The sequence below is a fragment of the Panthera tigris genome, chromosome C1 (genome assembly GCF_018350195.1).
Source record: "Panthera tigris isolate Pti1 chromosome C1, P.tigris_Pti1_mat1.1, whole genome shotgun sequence".
NCBI classification, from domain to species: Eukaryota; Metazoa; Chordata; class Mammalia; order Carnivora; family Felidae; genus Panthera; species Panthera tigris.
Window position 1 is genome coordinate 192,967,381 of NC_056667.1, and position 23,865 is coordinate 192,991,245.

General features: G+C 36.0%; 1 protein-coding gene across 14 annotated transcripts in view; it reads left to right on the forward strand.

Annotated features, from left to right (window-relative positions):
- MAP2 (microtubule associated protein 2) overlaps positions 1-23,865 on the forward strand; it is a 279,845-nt gene that overhangs the window by 170,154 nt on the left and 85,826 nt on the right. For all 14 annotated transcript variants that reach the window (XR_006220913.1, XM_042995221.1, XM_042995220.1 and 11 more), the window contains exon 4: positions 9,305-9,382. The gene's annotated coding sequence lies outside the window, so the exon portion shown is untranslated. The remainder of the gene's footprint in view (positions 1-9,304; positions 9,383-23,865) is intronic.

Here is a 23,865-nt window from a genome sequence, read left to right on the forward strand (position 1 = left end):
AGTGCATGGACCCCTTTAACACTCAATTTCATATTAGAACACATTGCAAAGGGAATCTTATTCAAGGACAGACAAGCTTATAACATTCTTCTGACACAGAAAGGTCTTTATATTTTGGTCAAGGAGTAGAATTAGATAGAACATGTTTTCTTACAAACAATTTAGTAGAAATCTGAGTTTCAGATTTTATTGCTATTTTGTTTATTTATTTTTAATAATTATTTTAACATTTATTTTATTTTTGAGAGAGAGAGACAGAGCGTGAGCATGGGAGGGGCAGGGAGAGAGAGAGAGAGAGAGAGAGAGAGAGAGAGAGAGAGAGAGAGAGAATCAGAAACAGGCTCCAGGCTCCGAGCTGTCAGCAGAGAGCCCAATATGGGGCTTGAACTCATAAATGGTGAGATCGTGACCTGAGCCGAAGTTGGACGCTCAACTGACTGAGCCACCCAAGCGCCCCGATTTTATTGTTATTTTAAAGTTATGTCAGTATCTAATGTGTCCTCACCCTTTCATGTCTATGCGCTACTGTAATGGCTTTCAGGGAATTTCTGGAAGCAATTGATAAGATTACCTTCTATTAAACCAGGGTCTATTCCCCTCTGTGGTCACCAGATCTCCAAAGAAACTGAGAGAAAGTGGAGGAGGTTGTACATAGATAAAACATTTCAGTCCATGCTCACTAGATAGAGCCACCAAAAACATGAGGCAAAAAGGAAGTAAGGAATGGCTTGCAGCCTTAGTTTTAACTGTTTTCTCCCTTTTCTTTAGCTGTGTGAGTTTTCTTTGAGCTGAATGACTTCCAGGGTGCAGGGGGACTCACAGAGCAGGTGGCTGGCCCTCACAGTGCAGGGAAGATCCTGGAGAGATGGGGGCGGTCAGTGGGAGTCGGGCAGCGTCCTGCATGTGCAGTTAGAAGACTCTGAGACTTTCCTGATGTAACAGTTGGGAACCACAGTTGTTAAATATTACAATACAGTTTTAAAGTCTCAATAATTTTGTTTAAAGACTGTTGATTCTTCTTTGGCTCTAGCGTAGTTCTAAAAACCATTCTCAGATTGAGAGCATGGAACCTTACCTCTGAAGCAAACTTTGGTGCCTGCAGATACCAAAAGGGGCTGATGGAGTCCCAGAAGAACCAAGGAGAACCCTAGCTAGGCATCAGCAGCCCTCACATTTCCTTTGAAACAACAGTAATTAGAGCAGCTGGAATATTTGCAACCTCATTGGTTCGCTTGCTGGGTTTTTTAAAGCTTAGACTTTAATCTTATTTTCATATGTTTTTATATAAATCAGACCCATGTTGCTTGATTATAGATGTTAAGTGGCCACTGGGAGCTGTAGATAAAAGCGTTTCTGGAGAAGGCAGGGCTTGAGGTTCTCTGATATCTGGTTACAGCCCCATAGTCCCTGTCTCTCTGTGCCCCTCCTCCTGTGTTAATTTCCTAATGCCTCCTTCCTCCATTCCAACTGCCCTTCTTCTCAGTGGTGTCTATTTACTTAAATCTAAGCCAATTAAATAAAGCATAATAATAGAACACCCTTCTGAAAAGAGCACAAAGGAGAGGAATTGCATGGCCACTGACAGAATAATAGAGGAGGGGAAAAACATTTTAAAAAGCTCCCCAGCAGACGATCTGCCTCCTCCTTTGCTTCCTATTTATAGTGAGGCAAACACTTTTGTTACCAGCATCTCTGTGTCAAGCCCTCCCCTTTTGTTTGGTGAAATCTTAATGATATATCCTTATGTGTTTTAATATTTCTAAGTTTACTGATGGGAGAATTGTTGTATCATGCATGCCTTAATATTGTTACTGAATTTCAAAAGCACCTGGGAGTGCTAATGTAGTTCATTCAGGTATATTTTAAGGGAAACTTTTATTTTGATGTATTTTCTCAACCAGTAAGTAATATTCTCACTCAATTAAGAAATCTTCACTTTTTAAAATGGGTCATTACTGAAAATTTCTTTAGTAATAAAATGTTGGTTGCCACTGTTAAGAAAATAACTTAGGGAGGAGAGAAGTTATTTCAAATTAGCATTACAGAAGGGGAGGGGTAGGTGCCTACTTCATCCCCACTGTGCTGATTAAGTTATCACACATTGCCTCTTAAACAGTATGCAGCAGGAGATGAAGGGCCTGAATCAGTTGGAGATCACCCTTAATTGTAAATGCTTCTCCAAGACCTCAGTGAGTTGGTGAAATCCCTCAGCTTCTAGAGCTTTTAGGTCTTTGGGCTAGAAGTAGAGTTACCAGAATTTCATCTTTCCCATCAGATGACTACAGTACAGCAAGTATTTTCCTCTCTTTGGTGGAGCCCCCTTTCCTAAATACATGACTTTTCAAATTCTCCAGCAGTCAGGACGTCGCCCTCAGAGAGTGCAGGACCTCTGGCAGAGAACATCATCACTCAGCTGAAATCTGACTTTTTTAGACTACAGCTGGAATTTGCATGCTCACAGTGGCCTCAGAAATAGCCTGGTGCCTTGTCACTGGGGTTCAACCAGATGTCTCCTCTGCTTCCCCAGTGAAATCTCTCTTCGCTCCTGCAGGTTGACAGATGGCTCCCAGCAGGTGACCTTGGGCTATTAGTAAATGAGTTGCTTTCTTTCTCTGGCACAATCCTTCTCAAAGACACTCTCTGTCCTAAGAATTTACAAAAGGCATTTGGCTGCTAAGCAAAACTAAAGAGAAGAGGTAAAGCTAGAAACCATGCATTTGCATGAACTTTGCTCAAGTTAATGCATCCTCTCTTCATAAGGGATATAGTAGTGCTAAATGGTGAAGATATACCACCTGAGACCTTACCATTTTCCACAATTGTCAAACCACTTTTCTACAAATGATTTTCTTTAATTCTTGTATCAACTCTATAAGGGAAATCTCATCAATAATCTCCATTTTATTGATAAACTAAGGTTCCAAAAACTTAGAAGATGTGCCCAGTCTTATGCAGCCAGTAGGTGATAGGCCAGTGTTCCAACACCCATATCCAAAGTTTGTGTTATTTTTTATTTTAAAAATCTAACTTAATCAAATCCTAGTCAGAATAGTTAGAAAAATAAACTGTTATTCTTATAATTATTCATTCATTCAGCTTTTGCCAGTCACCCACTTTCAAATCAGGGAAGCAGTAAGCCAGTTAGATAAGGAGATTTCATTGGTTAGAACAGACGAGTTCACATATACAGAATTAAAGCATCAACACACTTTTCTATCTTTTTTACAGTACATGACTCAATTCTAATTCATTTGTTAAAGTTATTGAGCAAGTACTTGCTACCAGACAGGGAAGGGTCATAGTAAATATGAAAAAAAAATGGCCCCTGCCCTCTAGAGCTTACAGATTCATTAGAGTGGGAAGGGGTGGGGTGGAGCAGATATTAAACAAATAAATAACACACAGTGCTGCTAATGGTGTAGGGAAATAGACAGTGGTAGAGGTGTAAATTGCTAATACTTCTTGAGACAATTTCATAATATGGTACCCTTATTTGAAGTGCATTGTATACTCTTATGTGTCTTCATATTTTTTTGTTCTTCATTTGTATTCATTTTGGACTCAGAATACTATGAGAAAAAGGAATTCATATATTTGATAGAAACCAATAGCTTCTAGTATTGAAATAAGCAGAAAAAGGATGGGGCTGCGAATTTGTTTCAATTTCAATAAGTTTCATTCATAGCATTCATATGAATGTCAAGTAGGTGGTAAAAACAAGCAACATGCACCTGGAAGTCATTGGGGAGACCTCACAGAGAACAGAGCTCCCATTCAAGGAGAAGTTGACAGACATGGAGGAGGGAGGAGACAGGGAGAGAGGAAGAGAAGAAAAAGAGAAAGAAGATGACTTTGTAGAGGGAAAGAAGAAAAATGCAAAACTGGAAAGAAGAGGGCAATTAATAGGCTGATAAAGGAGCTAGAGTGAGACAATATGAATCTTTGTGATGGTAGAAAGTTGGGGATGAAATTGAACAAGTTGAGCATAGGCACAGTGTAGAACCTTTTGAGACCAGTTCTAGAAATTTGGTTTTTATCATGTTGACAGAAGAGTTTTTAACATGATAGTGAAATCACTAAGAGGCATCCTAGTCAGATAATGTTATGGCAGCCTGCTGTTTCCTTTGTGTCCCTCCTCAGTTCTTTCTTCTTGTACCGCATGAACCTGCAAATCTGCACTAACTTATTCTACCATTTTAAAAATGGTTAGTGTTTGTATGAAAATGAGAAACAAATGAACAGATGGCTTTCTGTCAAGCAAAGAAGTGTTAGTTCTTCAGATATATTCTGATTCTGAGCAGAAAACAGCAATGTAACATATAAATATGTGAAAACACTGACACGTGCCCCGTTGCTGCCCAAGGTTCTCTATATTGCAATGCCTCTTGTATTTTATCTATAAAATAAGATATTTATTTATATCCAGTCAGAGTCAGCATATGTTAACAATTTAGCAGAATAAGTTTTTCACTGATACCACCGACCATTTCTTTTCAATCCTTTCCAACCAAGAAGGAATCTAAACCTGACCCTAAAGTAGCTACTGGACATCTCATCATGCTTTCTTCACTCTTGCAATGGAGACATTTACTACTCACCAGATCCCCATGTATTTATTTATTTTTTAAAGTAATCTCTATGCCCAACATGGAGCTTGAATTCAAACCCCAAGATCAAGAGTCACATGCTCCACTAAATGTGAGGCAGCCACGTGCCCCCAGAGTTCCATTTATCCTCCATGTTTCTCAACCCCTTAAGTAGGCAGAGCCATAGTGGTTAGTTCAGTCCATTGAGTGGTAAGAGGAGGTAATAATGTGTGTCACTTCTGTGTTACAGCATTTAAAAGCTGTGGGCAACCCTCTCATATCTTCTTCCCTGCTACTGTAATCTTGGAGGCCATGAGTTGAGCCACAAAAAGGATGTACTATGATCATGAGATAGAGCTGTCCTGGAGCATTACCTTACCCACATCAGGATTTGTATGAGCAGGATAGAAACCTTTATTGTGCAAAGTCTCTGAGACTTAAGCTTGACTTTTCTGACTAATCCAATCCTTTATCCTTCACCTGCTTGTATCCTATTTTTATGGCCTTGAATTAGGTTGAGGTGCTTTGGACAAGACTAGCAAATTTCTACTAAACTGGATTAACCTAGTCTGCTACTCCTTAGCAATAGCCTGGAGTATATCAGGTTTGGGAATCAAAGTGGAAAATTCTTACCGTCTACCTTACCTAGATATGGAGACCATATGTTTTGAGTAGGGCTTTTGTTAACTCTCCTTAATTCATATATTTCGAGGTATGTTTCCCTTGCAAAAAACATAATGTTCTCCAAAAAAGAACTTTGGCAAAAGCCCCAAGAAAGGAAGATTTTTCTCTGATCTGTTTAACTATCAGTGATTTTGGTTCACCATGACTTTTGGCTACTTACAAATAAGTAGTGATAATGAACTGCTTCTAAACCTATTAGGGAATAGAAATGGTTTAATAGCCTATCAGACTAAATGATTTTATGTTGGCAGCTTCTCTCCTGTTTAAAGACTGCTTGGATAGTGGATCCTTTCCCAATAGTACTGGCAATTTTGAACGTCCTCAGTAGTTGAAATCTTGTTATCCTTCACAAGTGCTCTGAATTACATGAACTGTTCAAAACCGCATAGAGCATATTGATAGAGGAGGCAGAGAACAATGTTACTATTGTTTATTTGAGAGCTAACTGAATAAGCTAATGATAGCCAGTGAGTTTAAGGTTAGCCTTCCGAAATGCTGCTTAGGATTTCAACTTCAAGCATCTCAGTGTTTCACTTATCTGACAAAGTCTATCAAAACAGGAAAAATAATCAAATGGTATTTATACTAGAATGTATTTCAAAGGTTAATGAAAAGTGTATCCTGGCCTAATAATCTAAGGAAGATTTTATCTTGACTTTGTTGCTTAATGAAACATTAGTTCTTACATCACTTGAGAAAACCACGTTGGTATTAATTTCTTCCTGAGATTTTAAGTCTGCATGAATTCATCATTCTAACTTCAGTGCTAGGGGTACAACATAACTTGCATATAAATATGTCAACAGCCAGACATGTATTATATGCAGACTAAGTGCATTGTATGTACATCCTATTTATCTGGGTAATAAACTGGTAAAAGCTGATTTTGTCTATAGCTGAACAATTGTCTATCTTGGCTTTCTCAGTAGATAATCTAGTCAGCTTATTTTGTGATGCCAATGTACACTCTATTCTCTATTATATATAGGCCCCTGAATATAGTGGTTAAGTAAATTAACTTTGTCAGGTGTTGCCAGCAATGATTCTCAGGATTTCACACCCAACTCTAATAGATTCTGGAACGTGGCTTAACCAAACCTGATAGAAATAATGGAGTAGAGAACAGAGGCAGAACTGCAGTTGAGTACATTTCAATTTGGTAAAAAAGCTGAATATACTGAATAAAATATATGTTTAGTAGGTGTTTCTAGTAAATTGAAGGTTGCCATTGGTGAAATACCACTTCTCAAGGGCCCACAAAAGCCTTTGTGCTTGAAATTGTCTTTCCCCAGAGTTGGAGACCTTAACACCAATTCTCAGGGTCCATAAGGAGTTGGTGTATGGTTGAAAAGTCTTGTCCACCTCCTAGCTATGTGATGCTGGGAAGGGCACTTAAAGTCAGTTGGCCTCAGTTTTCTCATCTTTAAGTAGAGATAACAATAGTTACCTGTCATAGAGAGTAATCGTGAGGACTAAGTGAATTAATATATATGAAGTACTTGGAACATTGTGTGGCACAAAATAAATGCTGCATAAATGTTTGCTAATATTATTTTAGGGATTTGTAGCCAGTATGTGTAAGATATCAAATACTAAGACTGTGTCAAATAATATTCTTAACAAAAACCGTTAAAGTATTTTAATCTTTTAATATGGAATAAAATGATCACTTCTAGCTGCACTGTGTTAATTTAAAATGACTATTCAATTTTATGTGCCTAGTGGAATAGGCCACAAGTTGCTTTTAAAAAATAAATCCCAGATGGCATTTATCTCATTTTCATAAAATAAAGTCTAGAAAGAAGCACAGCCATTTTAATTTTATAACAAACAAAAAAACCACAAAAGTCAGGATGATGGGTAAATGGGACATTATTTTTATGACTAAAATTGTTATGACTGAGTAACCTCAATTTTCTAGTAATGATCTCATCTTTTGGCCAATAATTTCCCAATTCTGTTGGAATTAAATTAGTTTTTAAGTGTTTAGGGCTGTAATTTCACTTTCATTCATATATAACTATTGAGTTAATATTTGGGAAGACTATAAAAGACAGGATATTAGTTTTTTAATATTGTTTTTGGTATTCCTCAAATGATGAACATGTTCTTTGATAACTGGTGTGAGCAAATGTTTTTGGTTAAGAGACAGATAGTAAACATTTGGGTCATATATAAATACATGAAAGGCCATACAATTTCTGTCACAGCTTCTCGACTGTGGCATTGAAGCATGAAAGCAGTCATAGACAGCAAAGAAATGAATGAACATGGCTGGATGCCAATAACACTATTTGGAAAAACAGGCAACAGGACAGATGCAGTCCATGGACCACAGTTCGCTGATCCTTGTTCTATGGAATTCTTTCTTGCTTTTAAAAAGGTTTACTAGGGTCCAAGAGACATGCATACATATATAATATGTACTTGCACATTATACACACACATGGACATGTACTTCAAAATCATGAAGATGTAGTGTAAAACATATGCACATGAAGGAATTTAAGGAAAATAGGGAATTTAAAGAGGAAACAAAGCATGATATTTTATTCAGCATTCATTAATTAAATACATGAGGACCCTTTCTCTCTGAACAAGGTCCAGAGCTCCTCTACCATTCTCTTTTTGCTCGAAAATCAACCTACAACATTTGATATGCTTTTAATCAAAGTTACTCTTAAAAATTTTTAAGTAGTCTTAAGTTACTGTGTATAGAACTCTGTATAATAATGTTATATATATATATATATATATATATATATATATATATATATATATTCCAAATTTGAAAAACACTGAGCTGAAATAGAGGGGGAAAAAACTGTTCAGACGTGTGGGCAGTGAAAACTTTTTTCCCCTAAGATAACTGTCAAGTTATTTGAGAGATGGGAGAATTCTATTGTGTTTCTTCTTGCCTGCAGAATTTTATGTTTTTTAATGTTAAGACTTTCTAACTTTAATATGCAGTAATAGACTTATTTGCTGCTGCATATGGAACATGGCCCAGTCAATGTTTGTTACTTTTGAATCAAACCCTGTCTGCTCATATCTCTATACACATTGTTCTCTGAAGGGTGATAGAGAAGAAATGAGCCACCACTTCTTATCTTTCCAAGTTCATTTCCATTTCCTACTGGGTCTCAAAGAAGAGTTAATAGCTATCACACTTTGAGTCTTAGGGCCCTTTACTTATAGAATGACATCTTCCTTGAGGGTATATAATGGGATCCATCCACTCTACCAGGTGTGAAATCACACATGCCCTGGTGATAACACATAGAGATGGATAGATTTAGATACCTGTTGTAAAACAGCAAGATTTCAAAGTGATTTCTGCCCTTGTTGTATGTAAACACAAATCACTTATGTGTTGAGAATGGCTTAATGAGGTACACAACCTAGTGCCTTCTAGTAATTGGGTTTATTTTCACATACCACTCCAGTAAGAAGTGTCCTGTATTGTTCTAGTGAAATTTCTAAGCAGAATTACTAATTCAGTATGACTTTTAGGATTATGAATGTCAAAGTAAGTTTCATACTGTATAGGGAAAATTTAATTAGTTGTTAAAAAAATTCCTCTCCGTCCTGTGCTGGAGGGAATCAGTGCAGCTGGGCTAGAGGCCCAGTCCTTTAAAGATATAATTAACAATTTACTAAGATGAATATATTCTCTTGTGAGAGAATAGTTGCCTGCTATTTATCAGCTAAAAAAATTCAAACAATTAAAAATTTTATTTTTCCTTGGATATAATACTTAGGAAACCTCACTAGAGTGAAGCTAAAAAGTGAGGAAAAAGTGTGCATCTGTTAACATTTTCATTTCTCTGTTCCAAACAAATGAAAGGGCACTTAGCTGGTTGTAAATGCTCAGTGTATGACCGTAAAAGAAACCATCATTAAATCCATCTTGCAGCCTCCTAGTTACCCAACAGAGCAAGAGAAAGCCACAAGTTGATCTACACGATGTAATAGATTTTTATATGGATCATAGATTATATTAATAATTTCCTAAATTCTTTTTTTTTTTACAGAAAGAAGCCAGAACGTATTATTAACCCTTTGAGAATACAACATAACGAATTTTACCATTTTACTACTTCCTTGAGTAGGTAAGACCCTATCCTCTCTACAATAAAAGACTTATCCACAGTTTTGAAAAATGACTTGTTGTCAACCACATTTTTAAATGTTTATTTTTGAGAGAGAGAGAGAGAGAGAGAGAGAGACAGAGTGCAAGTGGGGGAGGGGCAGAGAGAGAGAGACACACACACAGAATCCGAAGCAGCCTCTGAGTTGTCAGCACAGAGCCTGACACGGGGCTCAAACTCATGAAGAGTGAGATCATGACCTGAGCCAAAGTCGGAGGCTTAACCAGCTGAGCCACCTAGGTGCCCATGTCAGCCACATTAAAAAAAAGAAAAAAAAAAAAACAACTTTACTAAATAAATATCAATTTGTTTTGATAAGGGAGAAATACACATGAATTCTACAGCTAATAGATTTAGGTTTATTAAATTAGCACTTCAAAATGTTTTGAATGATTTAATAGTAAAAGAGTTGAAAAGATCTTTTTCTAAAATGAGGACCGAACTAAGCCTGTTTCTCCTGCTATGGGTAAAAACACCAGTGGTATTTTCTCAACACTTAGTATGTGCCAGATGTGACCTGTATGACTTACTTCATATAACTAACCCCTGTGTTCCTTACAACAACTCTGTGAGTAGATGCAGGGGTCATCCCCATTATACAGACTCAGGGTTTGACGCAGAGGGAGAGGAGGCAAGTAGATGTAAGGACTTCACTCAGGTTTTATATATATGTCTGGGAAGAGCAGGCACTGGGAGAACGCCAGCCCCAGCTAGTGTTGTGAGAATAATTTCATGTTGTGGTGTAAATGCCTAGCCATCAGATTCTCCTATGTTTTGAATTGGTTCTATCCAAATTTCAAGAAGAAAAAAAAATGCGTTTACTGAAAGAGTCATGGCAGACAACATTTACTTTATATTTGTACTTGTTAGTTTATAATAGTTGCATGAGTAAAAAAAAGAATATATAAACTTTAGCTCAGTTTACAAGCAGAAAGAATTTTTCTTTTGTTTTACACCTTTCTTTAAACTCAAAATTCCTATGTTAAAGCAGAATAATATGATAGAAAGAATACAAATGAATGACTTTTTATTCTAGGAAATGGAGAATGTATTTTACTGTAACTAGTTACCCAATCTTAAATTGGTCACAACAATGTATGCTTTACTGTTTTCATGAATTCTTCATCACTTTATTTTTAATCAAGAAACTTTACAAAATTTTCAAATCAAAATACAGAAAACATTATAACAATTACCTAAGTATCAGCCACATGGATTAAACAAGTGCTAATATTCAACTTTGTTCAGATCTTTTCTGATGAAATAAATCGTCACAGAGAGAACAAACGCGAACCCTGCTCCTTTTCCTTTTTTTCTGTAAGGTGTCATAATCCCAAAGATGATATATCCTTCCTATATGTGTTCTAAAACTTGAATGGTGTGTGTGAAACAATATGCCATATAATTATTTACATTTTAAAAGTTTACATAAATGACATCATACTGTAGACTTCTTTTGCCTTCACCCAACATTAGAGATTCAGCCATATTGAAACATGAAGATCTGGTTGACTCATTTTGTCATAAAGTTGACTTGTAATGTTTCAATCTTGTGGTATTTCGTATTATAAATTACTGCTTCCAAATAACTTTTAACATTTTGAAGATTTAATGCCAAGATGGTTTAAGCATGGCTTTCAAGGTATCTTCGGCATTTGTATATAAGAATCCAAAGTTCCTAATATGTGATACTATGCTAATTCTATTTATATTTTAGTTTTTTTTCCTAGTAGAAAATCATCCCTTTTACTGACTGTAAGAATCTTGCTAATTAATAGACTCATGTTTTGGTTGTTTTTTAATGTTTTTGCCATAATATAATAATTGAAATGTTTTATTTACCCATGGATGAAATACCAACTATTCCCAAATACAATGTAAATATTGCCTCCAAAATTTAAAAGATATTTAAAAACTCTCTCATTTGGCCTACATTAATTGCTTATATTTACTTCAAAAATCATGAGGGAAACTAAAAAAAAAGGGACTTTTTCTCTAATTTTCTCTAACATTACAGTTAATTCTAGCATTTGTTTAAGGTAAAAGAGATATCAATATGCATTAGTAAGATTTATAGACATAGAAGCTTTCATAACTTAATTTCTGGAGGGAGTAGATGAGTACCCTGGCTGTGTTGGGGAAGAAAGTAGAGATGAACTAACCTTTTCTAGGTGTATATGAGTAAATGCAAGACTGTGTATGCACCCAGATTAGAAGTGCAATGCAAATCTGCAGATGGGGAAATTGAAGTCCATATATGTCAGGCAACTTAATCAAGATCATACAGTGATTGCAGAGCTAGATTCAAATTCATTTTTCTCAGACTCTAAAACTATACTGTCTACCAGAAAAAGAAAACCTACCTAACCTATTTGACACAGAAATAGCAGTTTCCTTTATTTCACTAATATTTATTGGGATCTTTTTATATGACTTGAAGACACTGATGTTAGAAAGGCAAGAAAGCCACAAGATCTACCCAGAGAGACAAAACAGGCTATTTAGGAGTGGCAAAGTTTCCTTCGGTAATAACATAAAAGTGACTATTTCATTAGATATCTCTATTTTGCTATGCTATGTTAATATCGTTTACCAGGTAAATTACTTTCCTGGTCACCTAACCATGCCAATGAGATTAAATTGAATGAGATAATAAGAGTAAAAATGCTTTGTAAATGACATAATCTTTATAATCAATTGCCATTATTACTAAATATAAATTTAGAATAAAGTATTTCAAACATAATACATGTAATTCAGACATAATACATGTAATTCAGATTCAGATTCAGAATACATAATACATGTAATTCAGATGCCATGTAGAGCTTGGTATCTGTCTCTGAAGTTTAATAAGGGTCTTACTACTTCACGTAATAGCATCTCTTTGACACAAAAGCCCATGTAAAGATTACAGTGTAATAAACAACCCTGACGATTGGTTTATTTTCAGCCTTTACTACCTATTAGAAGCATCTTGTTTAACTCCCTTAAGCTTCACAGCAGATAATAACAGTACCAAGCTGGTGTCCATCCAGAATGTGATCATTTCTCCTTCTCTCTACTTGTACCATTGGAATCTACTCTCTCTCATCTTGACCACTGCAATAGCCTCCTGTGCTCAATCTTGCTCTCCTATAGTCTGTTCTTCACATAATGTGATCTTTTATAAATCTTAATTGATATGACTTTTTTGTTCAAAATCCACCAGTGGCTGCCCAAATCCACCAATAGTCAGAATAAAGCCCACGCTCCTCCTGTGGCCAGCAAAGTGCTATACGAACTGGCATCTTCTACCTCTATGGCATCATCTCAACCTCCTTTTCCCCCACCAAGGGGACTGTGTGACATTCTGAGCTGTGTCTAGAACAGTGTCTCTATCTTGGTGGATTCTCACTTGCTAAGGGGACTGAAGAGGTATGTAAAGGATACTGTGGAATACACACTATGTCTTTAATACACACATCAGTGATGGTTGTTGCCCTTTTCAGGATTCTTTCAGTTTGTTTTAATTGAGGCAATTGCTTCTGGGATGCTGGGGAGCTTTTGTGCATGATTTTGATGCACAACTTTATAACATTATGATAAAACTTTACTTTACTGATAAATAATCTTGAATCTTAATTTACAGTCCTAAAACCACAGAGAAATTAAACACAGATCAGCTGGGTAGATATGAGAAATCCATTTTAAGAGCAGAAAATATTTATTTTATAATTACATGCCATCCTTTAAATAAAAATATTAAGACCTGGTACAACATGACATTGCTTAGATTTTGCTTTATCTTTAGAATAGATGGGTATCTTTTCATCACTCATAGATGGGTGAATTTTAGCCCTTAAAACAATTTTCTATAAAACAGGCTGACTTTTTTTCTTTTACTTTTACAATATTCCTTAGGAACAGCACTTGATGCGTATTTACATTGCCGAGAACATCTGGCAAGAGAAAGACAAACAATAGGACCGCAATGTCCCCAACAGTTAGGGAAAAGAGAAAGAAAACCTGGTATTTTCACTATCCTCTCTGAAAATAAGTACCTTGTCTTACACTGGTTACTATCTTATCAGCACTCAGCTTTGGCCCATGGCCCTCTATGTGAATAATTTTAAAGGCAGATTAAACATTCTAAAAATAAACTCAATTGGTAAATTAGGATATCAGATATCTCCTTTATGAAAGCCTCTTCTAATCTGTACTATCAGCTTGCAGTTATACACAGACCCCAAATTGTTCTGGCTCTTACTGAGCAAGAACCTATTCCAGGGGTGAGGTTTTGAAGAAAGATGTCTTATGGTTAACTAGAGACAGAAAAAGGGAGAATTGCCCACATACTCTGGCAGGAGTTAAAATAACAATAACAGTCCTCCTACTTAACAGGCTGAGTCATAAGCACATTCTACTGATTTCTCAGCAATTCTGAGCAGATTGTTTGGGCTGCAATTCTGTAGGCAGAGGTGGGCACCACCTGCTGCAAAAGGCTCGGGTTCTTGTCAGGGCGATGCTGTCAGCAAGTCTTGCCTTTTAACAGTTTGGCCAAATGGAGGTAGGAAAACACAACAATTTGGTGCCGATGAGCACTTTTTCTAATGCATAGAATATACGAATGATTATTATGCATTGAGTTCTTTTGCTGGCCATGAGTATAACTGACTTAAAGATGGAGGCTTGGGGCACCTGTCGGTTGGCTCAGTCGGCTAAGCGTCCAACTTTGGCTCGGGTCATGATCTCGCGGTCCGTGGGTTTGAGCCTCACATCGGGCTCCGTGCTGACAGCTCAGAGCCTGGATTCTGCTTTGGATTCTGTGTCTCCTCTCTCTCTGCACCTCCCCCGCTCTCACTCTGTCTGTCTCTCTCTCAAAAATAAATAAACACTATTATTATTATTTTTAAAGAAGGAGGCTTACCGTGGGAGGTCTTAAAAATCAACTCTTGTTGGATGTTTGCCTTTAGAAAATTCTTGACCAGTTGCAGGGCCCTTGTCTCAGTCAATTCGGGAAAGGAATGAAAGCCAATGGAAATCTACATTTTTGCTTAAAGAAAGTGGGAAAATTATGTGGTTACTGACGTACTTCATAATCCAAGGACTGGATACTCTTGCTCCCTCAGTTCAGCCTCCAGTGCCTTTACCCGGACCTTTCAGTGACCTTCAGAGTTGCCCTTTTCCTGACTCTTTTACAACCCGACTCTCCTGCATGCAGGCACCACATGAGTTTTTTTTCTTGTGCATCAGATCGTTTCTTTTTCCTACTTAAAATTTTCCTATAATATAAAGTATCAAACTCAGTAAACACCCTTCAAAACTGGGCTCCCAGGGGCCATTTCTGGACAATCTCTAATCCGTCTGTCTACTCAGCTGCCTTTCCTTCATTCCAACCATGGCAGACAACTTGTTGCTTCTTCTCCAACTTAATTAATTCTCTTTGTAAGCCATGTTTTTCTCATGTTACACTTGTCTTTGTTATTTCTGCAACTCCTGCCTAAATACCTAGATTCCCCTTGTCTGCCTTAGAAAAGCTATGTGTTTTCAATCCATATGTGATAGCATTAGGATGGCTAATTGCACACACAAATAGATCCAGAAATGTATTATCACATTATTTCTTGCTCACTTAACAGTCCTGCATGAGTGTTTGGATTGGGAGCTTATCTGTCTTTTTTACAGATTTGTGGGATTCCTTTCAGACAAAGGGATCTTTCCATTCGTGGCTTTGCTTTGTCATTGTCTCCATCCAGCTGCTAGAGGGGCAAAGACCAGGAAGGAGTACATAGGCGTTGTATATGAGCCAAACTTCCATTGGCTAGAGCTGAATTATATGACTACACCTAACTATAAGGATGGTTAGGAAATACATTCCTGCTATGTGCTCCAGAAAAAGAAGAAAAAGATTCTGATAAACTGTTGGCTGACTCTGTGATACCAAAGGAAAAATCTGTCTCCAGTATAAATATATTTGAACATTTGGATCAAACAACTCAAACCCTGGTGAAAAGAGATGCCAATCATACCATGGGAACAAAACTATGAATCATTATTTCGGTAACATGTTAAAACAGTAAATGTATTTAATACATCAGCTAATCGATGCTAATTTTTAAAATAGTACACAAATAAGATATTTTTAAAAACCTTCTTTATAGAAATAAGCATTGTGTCCAAGAAGATAATGGCTAAGAATAGCATAGTGCCTAATACCTTTAGTTTTTTAATAACTTCTTGCTAAGTGAATCAATTGATTAATTAATAGATGAAGAAAGCTTCATTGAGGGGCAAAATGAATATTTGTACTTTGAAAAATTTCTAAAATTCATTATAAAAAGACATGACTGAAGTGGTCAAAACCCATTTTGAACTGAAGAAGGATGTGTCCTTTTAAAGAAAAATAACGAGTAAAGATAAAATATTGAGGGGAAAAACCCGGTTTGTACTTTTGCAAAAAATTTTTTCAAGAACTTTTATGTTTTGATGAACTCACAAATAATCATAACAGACTTCACAGTATATTTTGTGTTTGTTCCATGTATTTATTTGGAGTAAATATTGCTATTTGTATGAAGGGTAGCAGTCCATCTATTTTTTATGAATGGAATATCATGTCACAGTGTTGTAGAAAAGCCATTCCATCAGCTAAATATTCCATAAAATCAACTTATCTGCTAAATAATTCTGTCATGGAGTTTCAGTTTCCTGTGACTGTGGAATGCTTGGGTGAGTGACTATATTGCATTACAGAAATGTATGATCACTGGTTTTTCCTGGAAGGTTAAAATTCCTTTACCCTTTGAGAATAGGTAGCAATTTAATAAAGTTCTCATGGCATCAGAGAAAAACTGCCTTTTCTACAAGCACAGAAGGAAGGGAAGTCTGATGCTTTAGCCTGTGTGGGAAGAATGGGAGGTGATGAACAAAAATCCAACATGGCTGATCCTGGAATCCTGGAGGCTGATTCCTTCCATATCTCTGTCAGATCCTTCTTCCTGAGAAGTAGAATGATTTACTTAAACCTTCTAATTTCTTGTGATTAATTTTTTTTTTTTTACTCTCCACCCCTGCACTTTTTTTTTTTTAAATGAATGTCAAGGACTCCAGTTGTACGATGTGCTCAGTAATTACTACAGGAAGCAGTTTGATTGTGACACAGTTGTAGTCTCTGTGAGAGAAATTTAGAATTCACTAAAGCAATACTTTAGTGAGGGGGTGCCAAAGCTTGAATCATTTAAAACCACTGTGATCAGAACTATAGGAAAAATACAGTAGTAATCAATGCCAAATAAAGAGCAAAGGACCAAAACAATCAAATAGACGTTTTTCTAAGGCAGACTGCTGTGGTTGGGAAGCACTGTGCACACCTTTTTGTTTTTAGTTTTCATTTTCTAGCATATGTTTCTTTTCAAAGTTGGTCTTGTTTTTGAAACCTAAGAAATCTAAAGGAAACTTTGTTTTAAAAAAGGTGTTTAAAGACCACCCGCCACAGCATTTGTGTTTCCTCTGAGTTCATCTCATCAGAGATGCTTCTCTGACTATCCTATCAAAAAAAAAAAAATGACTTCTTCTTGCCTTGCTAGCTTCTTCTCATTTTTGATTTTATATTAAATATAGTAAATGATAAATTTAGTAATTTAATATTAAAAGGAAGTTCATATTCTCATATGAAATATTACAGTTTACATTTTAATTAGGGCGTTGGTTACTGTATGATCACCTCATTAAAATGTCACTTTCATTAGGATAGGAAGTTTGTATGACCTGGGGCATTTTGAGACACCTCCCTGTGTCTCAGTCTAAATGTCTTATATCTTCCCCCATCTCCAGTCCCACTGCTATCTTCATTCAAACTCAATGTTGCTCTCTCATTGATTATTACATTATTGGCCCTCTATCTACTTTTCCTATTTCTGATCATAACCTGCAACTCTTTCTCTGGCTCATCTCATCAGCATATATCCAAAGTTTCTCAGTGATAGGCTGTTAAAGATGATACAAGTTATACTGCACAGCCTGACAAGCAGAGTACTTTATCATCTAGATGCTTGCCTCTCTTGGCAGCATCTTCTGCTACACTGGTTCCTGGCATTCCAAAACATCCCTTGACGTTTTCTAGCACATTTCCAGTTCTCTCGCTGCATGTCTTTGTATTGCCATTTTTGTATATAGAATTGTGCCCCTGTCCACCATGAATACCCTTCAACACTGAAAGCAAGTTTGTCATTCTGAAGTCTCCCATGACTTTCTGATTTCTTGGGAACTTCCATTGACTCATTTAATACCTCTCTTAAAGCATTTGTCATATTGTTACTTAAATATGTTTTAAAGTGTTAGTTTCTCTCAGTAGCTCCTGAAGGCCAAAAGTGAGTCTTGACAGTATTTTCATAACCTCAGCATCTAGAACCATGCCTGTGACAGAATAGGTATTTAATAAATATTGTTAAATATCACCATCAGAGGAGAAAATTTTCTGATCTCATATTTCTCTCTTTTACTGCCTATGCTTAAGGCACCTGCCTCACTTTTTATTTTCTTGTAGATAAGGATGAGTGAGGTAGTCTCTGTCTTATGTGTAAATTATTCCTGAAAAGACTTTTATTCTTTCTAAGAAATGTTGGTTTTCTTTACATTTCAGGTCTATGGTTTCTCAAAGGAGATGTGACTATGTATTGTAATTTATATTATCCTGAGCTTACCAAGAAAATATTTATGTTTACTGAAATGTTTGTTTTCTTTTGTCTCAATGATGAAAACTCCAGACATGGAATATAGTTTTAGTTAAAATATTTAATTCTAATTTATTTTTTAAGTTAAAGAGAGAACAAGGTGGAAAAGATGAAATTAAATCTTGATGCTTAGAAATTCTCAACCAAAGTTTTCCCTGGAAATATAGATCCCAGGTCAAGGTAAAGAACAGTTGTTTATAGCCATTTTCTTGGGAAAAACAAAACAAAACAAAACAAAACAAAGCAGTTATCTAGAGCATTCTTATATCACTGAGTTTCTTGATTCCATCTTGAGTTCACAGGTTTTACATAGCTTAACTCTGAAATTCCTAACTTAACTTTGGAGAGTTTTCTCTGCTCTATTTACCTCCTATTTTAGCTATAATAAAATATTTTGAAAAAGTCAAAGAAGCAAAGTCTTTTGATCGCACACTTTGTTGGGTAAAGATACTGCTTTTTCCATCTATTTCTGTCAAACCCTTTTCAATAGGACCAGTTCTCCTAAGTGTAGACGAGGAGTCTACTAGTACTTGGTTTGGCCAAATGGAGATCTATGAGCCATGTTCTGAAAGTCCCATACCCATGTCCTCTAATCTGATGCTATATCCTGACATCTCTCTTTTCTAATAGTACATCACTTTTTTTTTTTAAATGTTCATTTATTTATTTTGGAGAGAGAGACAGAGAGCACGAGTGAGGGAGGGCAGAGAGAGAGAGGGAGAGAGAATCGGAAGCAGGCTCATACTGAAAGAGCAGAGCCTGATGCAAGGCTCGAACTCAACAAACATGAGATCATGACCTGAGCCGAAGTCGGAAGCTAACCAACTGAGCCACCCAGGTGCCCCAGTACATCACTTCTTTATAGGCTTTCAGAAATAGTAAGAAGAACATTTTTCATTTTAATTATCAATGTTAAGGATTTTGAGGAACCTCAGGTCAATTTGTGATTTTTTTTCCCTTTGTTTTGAAAGCCTTTCTTTGAAAGGCTCTATCTATAGCCTTTAAAAAGAACACCATGTGGAAATACTATGCTCTCCCATTGTTGAGAAGCCATTTCTTAGTCTATATATTTATTTCTGGTGCCCAAGTTCTTCAGTGTGGAATTGAAAAGAATTTCAAAAAAATGTTTTAGAGATTCACAGTAGAGACAGGAAGATTTTCCGGATTGTTCTATTCGCTGCTTTGAAAAAAAATATTAAGGTGGATTCTTGGATTTTTTAGGTTAAAAATCCAAAAATCACAGAGTGCCAAACAAAAGCTCAGACAGTATCTACCTAAATGATGCAGATTTACAGTGGTCATGCTTTTCTGGTTTCAGTTCATCTGGAAACCAAGGAAGGTGAGGAGCAGTCCACAGTGACCCTGTCTTTTTCAGAGATGTTACCACCAGTAACACCTCTAACCTGTGCAGAGACTTTTCAGCAGCCCTATCTGACCCCTTTTCTGCCCTTCTGTTGCCATTAAAAAAGCATAAAGTTCCTATCCTTTATTAATTCAGTGGTTATGATGAAGTGCTAAAGATGTATTGGGTTTAAATTAAAAGTAAGCACTTCACAATGAATATATTTAAAAAATTAATATGCTTCCTCAAATTTTTTGTGACTTTCCTATACATGTATTTCATTTTAAAATTAATTTAACATTTCTTACATTCCAAATCATGTTTTTATTTGCTCTTGGCCAGTGTTAAGTCTGTTATTTGCCTGACTTGCCCATGGTAAGTCTACTCTTACATCAAAATATTTTACCTATGAGCCTACCATCTAATATTGCCACATCTGTGCCTACACTAAGACTTTCACACATAAGACTGGAATATATTATAGAAAAATTTACCATTGTGGCTATTTGTTTACTTGAATTTTTTTTCCAGTCTAGTTTTTTACCTTCTCATAAACATAGAAAAATTACATACATTTCAGTCCTGGAGGATCTAGCAAATTAATGTCCTATCATATCACTCCAGAAGTCTGGCAGAATACAAATAACAAGCCATGAAAATTGACTTGATTTCTCGAATTCACTCCAGGGCACACGAAGATATGTCTACTCAGAGAGATACGTCAAGCAGTATATGAAGACAATTGAATCAGACCTGAGTTATGAGGGAAGTCCAAATGATAAGGCCCAACTCAGCTGATGGAGTGAACAAGGCTACTTTCTACTTAGAATTCCCCTGAGTCACCATTACAGCCAGCTGTGCCACAGCACAACGTAGCACACAGACTGCCCTAAATCCAAAGAAAAAAAAATAAAGAAAGGAGAAATTGATCTACTGTATATGACTCATACTTTACTCTTATATGACTCATATTTTACTTTTCTCTAGAAGACAATTAGAACTAGATTTGGGGTTCTCCGTGGATGTAAAAGTTTGGTGTATTTAAAAATGCATGTAATACAAATATTTTGCATTCTTCCTTTTTTCTTTTTAAATACGTATGACTCAAAAGGCTTATATTCATTTAGCACCTGCTTTGTCCTCTTTCATTGCATTTACTGTGATATATTGTACCCTACATTTTTCAAACGTATCTGCTTTCCTCTATATAGTGTGCGCTGTTTATGGTCAGAATCTGTATCTTAACCACATCATAAGATGTGATCATCCATTTTCATTCTTCCTATAAAGACTCCCCTCCTTTCTTTGGCTAGTTCCTACTTGTTCTTTAAACTCAGGTCAGGGGTTACTTCCTCCTGGGAGTACTGGTTGACTTCCCAGTGTGGTAGGAGCTGTTCATGTGCCTCTATGGCTTCCTGACTTATCTGCGTGTACCATGCTGTATTTTTGTTATTGGTTTGTCTGTGAGACCCTTTAGCAAAAGGGCTACATATTTTTCTTATATCCCCAACGTATCTTTTCCCTATTGCTTGATACATGAAGCCTTTCCATTAATGTTTTAGAGACAGTTTTCAAACAATTATTTGTTTAATGAATTAAGATTTGTAATCTTAGAATTGGAAGGCATTTTGGCAGTCATATAAGCCATTGCTCCATCAGTCAAAACCACAATTGATTCTATAACATTCATCACAGGGTGGACATGTGGCTTTTGCTTAAATACATCCACTGCAAGGAGTGCATTAAGTTCAAAGAAATACATATAACGAATGCTATGACATTGTATGGTAAGTCCATGTACTTACTGTATTTGGAAAAAGATTTTAAAACATGTTAGAGACAGCATCACATGGCTTGCAACTGTGGAAGGAGAATTGTTCACCAAAAGATAAAGGAACTGAGAAGATCAGATAAAGTACAAGGAAACAGAATAAATGGAATCTTGCTTATAATTCCCCAGGTCTTCATTCTTCCTTCTGTCTTAAATAGCTAATAGCAGGTTCCTTTCATGGAAAACCGTAAGTCATTAATTTTTGAATATATGGTTCTACACATCCTTCACTTCCAATTCTCCATTCTTCTTTTATTTTCTTTTCATGACTGTCATTTCCTTCTCCAGCTTTTTGGCTTTTGTTTGGTTGGTTTTTGTTTTTAATTCTAGTATCTTATTTTGTGGTATATAACACAGCCTTCAAGTTTACCCAAGTCATGGCTCTATTCCCATCTCCTATAAAGAAATCTCTGAAGCATCTTTTCCTCAAGTAATGATTGTTGTTTTTAGATCATAACCAGTTGAACATCCAGCCAGTGCCTTTCCTATTATGGATCTTAGGTGTCCAGAACTAAAGGATCTTCACTTGGTGGTGGTGCAAGTAAATACTTGTGACCTAATTTTTCCTTGGGGATGTCTGCAATTCCATAGAATATTCTTTAAATTGATACCCAAAAGAGATTTATATTTACAATGTTTTGTTATATGACACTGGACGAAGTCTGATACATCTAAAATCAGATTTCAACTGAAAAAAGTTTAAAACAAAATCATTAATTGTCCCAAATCCAAATTACAATTTCCCTGATGCTCAAATTTATGCTTATTTAAAGAAAACTTTAGTGCAATTATTATGATTGAATTTCTCCTTGTTTGGAAAAGAAAAATATTGATGTAAGGGTCAAAATGTATTTGTTGAATGCTTCAGTAGTTTGTTTCATGTTTATGAAATTAATACTCAGGTTTAGTGTCATATGTAAGTTTACAAACCTAGTAAGTGGGAGAGCCAGGATTCAGGCCTAATTTTCTGGTTGTAAATCTATTATTTATTCTACCATATCTTAGTACCTAAGTGCTGGTCCTTAATAAATATCATCAGTAGAAGCTAAAGCTTGAGAGCATTTTATAATATTTATTTCTGAAATGTATATAAGGTATTTATTAGTCATCTTAGTGGAAAAGAGGAATCAGAAATAATGTAGATTTGTGAAGTATAGCTTGTACACTAGTCACATAAAGTATCTTACCCAGCTCAGTATGGTAGGTTGTTATCAATGGAGCAGTCTTGTGACGTTAGTGTTGTTATCTGGATTGGCCTTTCTAGTTCCAACCCCATTCCACTATCTCACTATTTGGTGACAGAGCAAACAATGACATGGATATTAGTGGATTTGGCTTCTCATTCTAGATTTTACTGGAAGTGTCTAATTTGGTGAAACAATTTACTCTCTCTGGCCTCAGTTTTTTAATTTGGGATAAACCATGTATGGATCCTATTGCTAAAATGTTCAAATAAAAGGCATAAGTAATAACAAATAATAGGTAGGTTTTATTGAGCACTTCCAACTTGCGTGGGATTATGCTTTATTTCTATTAGCTTATATAATTCCACCAATAACCTCACACTGGGTTTTGTACTTTGAGTTCATCATCATCAGAAATAATTATGCACCCGTCAACTCTCTTCGTACAAATTGTTTATTAGTCATGGTGTGTAATGAAGAATGAATCATCCTTATAGGTATTTTACAGTCATCCTGAAAAAGAACAGAGAAGGCATGAAACAAATATCTGGATTCTCAACTTAAGTTTCTCATGTCAGCATGAACTTTTCCCTCAGTTTTGCATAGAAGACAAAGAGAAGGAATAGAAGGTTATAGTCATTTCATCAACAACTGTTTAAGCTTTGAACTCAGCATTTATAAGCAAAGATGTGCGTTCTACATAAATTTCTAATACTCTTAGGGACCAAAACAAAAGTTTCTGTTTTGTAGTACTGGTATGGATAGTAATAGTATAAAGCATAATTGAGCCTACATGGAAAAGGGAAACAGCATTCATTAATTGCATTATATAACTGGTTGTTTTATTCTTTTGTTCATTCTTGGATATGCAGCAGTACAAAATTACAATCCCAGTGTTTTTATTGAATTGGTACATTACATGATGACAGGGCAGAACATATCATAGAAAACATTCTAGAACTGTCCATGCCAAGAGCATTATAAAAATGGAGTCCTGCCTATCTGGCACACAGTGTATTTTTCCTTTAGATTTTCCAAGCTCTCATTGTTTCTCTTTTTGCCATTTTTTGAGAGTATTTAATGTTGCCTGGTAATAACTATAATCAGTGACTATTTCTGTGCTTTGTGATCTTTCTAATACTGTAATCCGAAGAAAAACAGTGAGGTTTGTGGTTGTATGGGAATCCTGAGAGAAAAAGTTATACTCTACTAAATGATATTTTCAGCATGCATCTAAATTATCAAGATAGTAAAACATTCAGTTTCTACTTTGAGAGCTTTGCTAGTTCAGATTATCACATATTCACACCACGTTTATTACCCTACCTCCATTTCTAAAATGATCTAATGGATAAAGAGAATTATAACTGGAT